The sequence below is a fragment of the Rhyacophila brunnea genome, unplaced genomic scaffold (assembly GCF_057557595.1).
Source record: "Rhyacophila brunnea isolate RB1 unplaced genomic scaffold, BYU_Rbru_1.0 scaffold_17, whole genome shotgun sequence".
Taxonomy (NCBI): Eukaryota; Metazoa; Arthropoda; class Insecta; order Trichoptera; family Rhyacophilidae; genus Rhyacophila; species Rhyacophila brunnea.
This window is the reverse complement of record NW_028232827.1, coordinates 38,608,351-38,613,608: the sequence shown is the minus strand read 5'-3', so window position 1 is coordinate 38,613,608 and position 5,258 is coordinate 38,608,351. Positions and strand designations below refer to the sequence as shown.

At 33.1% G+C, this 5,258-nt stretch overlaps 1 long non-coding RNA gene across 1 annotated transcript; it reads right to left on the bottom strand.

The window, feature by feature from the left end:
• Window positions 1–678: 678 nt before the first annotated feature.
• On the bottom strand, window positions 679–2,461 carry LOC147074054 (uncharacterized). The gene is made up of 2 exons (XR_015070380.1): window positions 2,394–2,461; window positions 679–2,279 (listed from the first exon to the last, which is right to left on the bottom strand). It is a non-coding gene; the product is annotated as an uncharacterized LOC147074054 (long non-coding RNA).
• Between the last annotated feature and the right edge of the window lie 2,797 nt (window positions 2,462–5,258).

Sequence of the window (5,258 nt, the reverse complement as noted above, 5' to 3'; positions counted from 1 at the left end):
TATACTTATTATCTGAAATACTAAATTTGTATAATCTATATCAAATATATATTTTTTTAAATTATATTGCAATGAAATTAATCAGTTATAATGGTATTTCACATGTTCATTTCGAAAACAACACAATTACAAGAAATTAAAACAGATTTTGCTATTAAATTAGATAAAATTTCATATTTATTTTGGAACGTAAATGCTCCACATATTGTTCTACATCTTTCGAGGAGTTTTTTTAATGTAAGTATGTAACTAAACAAAAAAATACACAGTTTTTTATCTCTGAAAATTTTGCTTTCTCTCAGTTATGGGGTTTTCGAAATGACCAGTTCAATTACTATTGATAAATCCCTTTTCAATTGAAGATCTTGGCATAAAAACAGCAAATGTCACAAAGGTCATTTTTTTCAGGAGAGGGTAAAAACATAATATCTTGGTTGTCAAACACATTTTTAATAATTTGACAATGAAGATTCATGGAGGAGCCTAATATGCACTGTATGTATGTAAATAAAATATCAAATTGATGTTTGTTAAATAGATATTTAAAAAGAAATGAATGTGACATTTGCTGTTTTTACACAATTTTTGGACCTTTGTCGTTTTTATAACAAAATTGAAAACATGGAAAAGCAAATAGTATGAATAAAATTATAATTTTATTAAATAAAACAAAAAATATATATTTCTGTTATTTTTTAATCATAATACTACATTTAAGAAGGTTTTGACACATCATAACCAATTATTAAGCTACGTACTTACATGTTTTAAAAAAATCTTCAATTAAATATTTAAAATAAAATCAATCATGTGCATATTACTACTGATTAGTCTTGATCACTCACACCTTCACTGTCTTCTTCAACGTTATCATTTATATCATTGTCACACGGCAAATTTTCATAAAATGATGCATTTATTGGATTTTGTAAATACTTAGTTAATTTTAAAATATCTTTTTTCTTTGCGCCTTTGAATGGAATTAATCCATCATATGCTGGCTTAAATGCAATCGTGACTGGCATTTGATGTCTTTTCACTATATTGAATCTATCCCACAGTCCAGAGAAACTGAGATGTTTGCAAAGCACTTCTCCCTTACAATCCTTGTCTATTTTGTACATTCTAACTTGCCTAAGATGAAAATCTCTGCCGAAGGATGACTTAAAGTAAGGCTTTAACGTATCTTTAATATTTAAAAAATCTTTTTGCTCCGGTTTCTCCAGAATAAAGGGCCCAGGAGTTTTTCTGGCATCCAATACAACTTTATCCCAATCCTCTGGCACGTCTGCAAGGATTGTTTTCCTTGCACTGCTGAACAAATGAAAGTCAGCGTCATTTGGTAAAAATGTGTGCCCTCTGATAGGAAATATATGGATGACTCGTTCAATTTTTTTTAATGCATGTACCACCATATACCAAAACCAAATCATAACAAAATTTTTGTTTTGTCCAGCACATCCGTCACTCAAAATATACAATGTTTTCGTGCCTGCTGGCAGATGGTGGTTTATGTAATGTAGTAACAAAGATGTTACATCATTTTGACCTCGTTTGGCGAATCCTTCATGATACGTGTACATATATACATAATTTCTGGCTAGGTCATGTATCCCAAAAATGTAATACCATAGCTGTCTGGAATAAAATACCGCATTTGTTACCATATTCGGTAAAGGCAAATTTTGCATAAAATCAAACGATATGACTGTGGTATCACTTGAACCACTTGCGAGTTCTTTTAATCTTCGCTTCGTTGTAGTAAACTGTTGTGCTTTAGCCAGGTGAAGTTGATAATCTATCTCAATCTTACGTTTTTCATCTTCAGAGAGATCGGGTAATTTCAGTTTGGTTGTAACTGAATCACAGTATGAACACGTATCGCTTCGAGGAGCTCCAAATGACAAATTATATCTAGTTGTAAATACTCTGTAGTATGTGTCATAGTTTAGTTGAAGCCTGTATTTACTTAAAAACATCTCGTGCATTTTCATAATAGTCAAATTTTCCGGAAGATACCTAACATTCTTATTTTTCGCGAAAGAATAATGACTTTGACGTGCCTTAAATGATTGTATATGAATGTGAATCAACTGAATCACTGATTCAGACACTGCTCTTGGGCGATTTGGATGCTTTCCTCGTTTGTCCATAGGAGCCGAACCCGAAAATGTGATGTTGTCTTGAATACGTCGCAGCCGGGAATGCGTAATACCATGTATTGCCACAAATGCCTTCATACAGACTTCTTCGTTAATACCATCAGATGTAGATCGTATCTAAAGTAAATAAAGAGAAAAAATAATTAGTTTTTCAAACACATTATCATTAGGTATAATAGGTGTAATGCCTAATTTGAATGTACATTTTTTATTAATTCAATGAATACTCACTTTATATTTATATGATGCTGAATGCTTGAATATACCATGATCATTGACATCATTTATTATTATCGGAGTATTTTTTCTCGGCCGTCTTCTCTTGATCGGTACTACTTCTATACATCCAGATATATAGCCATCTTGTTGATTTTTAGAATTCATTTCATAAAAATTCTCAAATATTTCTTTCCGTAAATCTTCATTTATTTTTGTAAAACAATGAAACCTCTTGCACCTGGAAACATAATAATCAATTAAGTACAATCCTACATAATATACTTTATTACAATCATACATACATTTACATAAAACAACATAGTAAATACCTACAATGCTTTGCATTCGAAAGAAGTCATAACTTCAAAGTAATCACAGCCATTGTGAACTAAATTTAATCACACAAACTATTCAGCATGGTAAATATTTTAGTACGTATAAATAATGTATAAGTTTTTAATTGAATATATGTTATGAATACATAATTATTCCTACCTGCAATCTTCACCGATAACTTTTTTTGAGAGTCGTTTCCCAACATGATTGACATGATCACTTCCCTTTATTTTGGCGGTTTTTATTAATGTTTGCTTGGTTTTATTAACTTTTCTCTTACGAGGCGTTTCGGATGTCTGTATCCTATTACATTCCATGATAAAATATACAAACAATCGTTAAGGAACTTCATAAAATGGCAATGCCAATGACTGAACGAATGAAAGATAATTTTGACAGGTCAGGCACTAACAAGTATGGAATGTATACTAACGCCTAACGCCGCCTGGTGATAAAAGTGTGGAACTACTGGACCTTTGTTGTTTTCAAACAAAATTCCTTGGACTATTGCTGTTTTTAGAAAAGTGGCATATTTTTGAGAGCGGATTTGAGGGACTTACGATTTTTTTTAAAAATATATCTTTGCACAGTTGTATGTAACCATACACAGGGAATATAGAAATGCAATAAAATGAAAATGGAAAAAGTGGACATTTGAGTTTTTATGCCAAGATCTTCAATTAATACATAATATTACACTTTGAATTTCTTCCCACGTACCTAGGTATTTTGGTTAAATTCGCCCACTCAAATATTTATGATGTTAACGTGGGTTGCTCTCTTTCTGAAAGCGGGACATTTTGGCGTCCCGAAGCTGTTTTTGGGGACACCGGGATAGGCTATCTAAAAACGGGATGGTCCCGTTCAAAACGGGACGTATGGTCATTGGTCATGTTACCCACACCACATCCCCAGTAGGGCAAGCGATTTCCTCCACATCCTGTTGTGTTCCCTGTGGTGGCAGTTCGCCTAGGGACGACACTGGCTATCGTGGTTTGTCGGTTGTATGCAATATGTTAACTAAGTGCACTAGTGACTAGTACCTATATGATGGCCTCTAAACCTAAACTAACCATATTTTATGTTCATACCTACCTATTTTAACAACCGAATAAAATAAACTACTACCAACCTACTTCACCATGTTCGATTCTAAGAGGAGCATAAATGGGCCTCCACCAATGACATTAATATGGACGAAGCATCTGGAAAAAAAGTGACACTCACTTTTTTGTCGGGTCTGCCGAATGGCATAATTCATATTTTAATATCAGTATCGCTCGCTCAAATGAACATTGATACTAGAAACACTGTTCTAACGCCATTACAATAAAGGTGATATTGCTATAAATTCCCGATGCGTGATATCGCATAATGGAAATTGCGAAATTTTGTCACGTGACGTCTACCTATACAATATGTGCGAATGTCGCTATGCGCGAATTTACTTGCTAGATACTGTACTGAGTGCGTTGTCCATTAATAATGTCATTGTCCTCCACATAGGAATAGGTATTATCTAAATTATCTAAATACTACTTCATCATGTTCTGCTCTGTTCATGCCACTGTAAAAAAACTACGGTAAACAAAATGTAAAAATCATAAACACTTTAAATCAAATCAAATAGACATGTCAGAATTGTAAATATTTTATGGGGTGAATATTAATTGTAAATATTTTTACATAGGTTAGTAAATATATAATAAATTTAAATGCATTTTAATCAAGCTTATGATTTTTAATATGTGGCAACACTCAATATTTTATTTTATATTTTATTGCCATCTGGTTGCGATCGACCAAAGTTTTTAGTAATAATCTTTAGAAATTCATGGTAAGATGCCTTTAAATGGCGTTGAAGTCACATTTCATCGTAAATTGAGCCAAAGACATCCTCTTAAGAGGATCATAATATGGGCCTCCACGGAGTGGAGGTTGTATTAACAGATTTTATAACCGAATAAAATAAACACAATATTATGTTATGAATATTATCTAAATTATCGCTAATTAGGTAGTTTAATAAAAATAAATAGATACATAGGTAGGTAGGTTTGATTGTTGGTGTATTATTTTATAGTGGATTTGAGTCGTACCCGTTTGCATCGACGAGGAATGTAGATTGGCATGCGGCCTACGGAACATGGATGGCCAGCCAGCGATACGCAATCCGTACTCCGATGTATAATGGCAAATTATTGTATTTCGCTGACATGACGTGTCGGAAGCCATGACGTTTTGAACAGTAGCCCACTACACTACACGTCATCATAACATATCTATTGAGAATGGCCTCTGTAACGAGCCCGAAACGTCGAGAAAAGAAGGAAGAAGTCCACGGTGAAAACCCAGAAATCTATAAATACGATAACAAATAACCGTGAAAGTCTCGAACATTATAGTCATGCGGGCTTTGTAATAAGAATTAGGAATACGAATCTGGCTTCTAAGCATTGATTGGTCAATGGCGACTGACTTTCACATGTCTATCTTATTTTTGTTATGGACAGAATAATGAAAAGGTTGGCTTTTCAATTC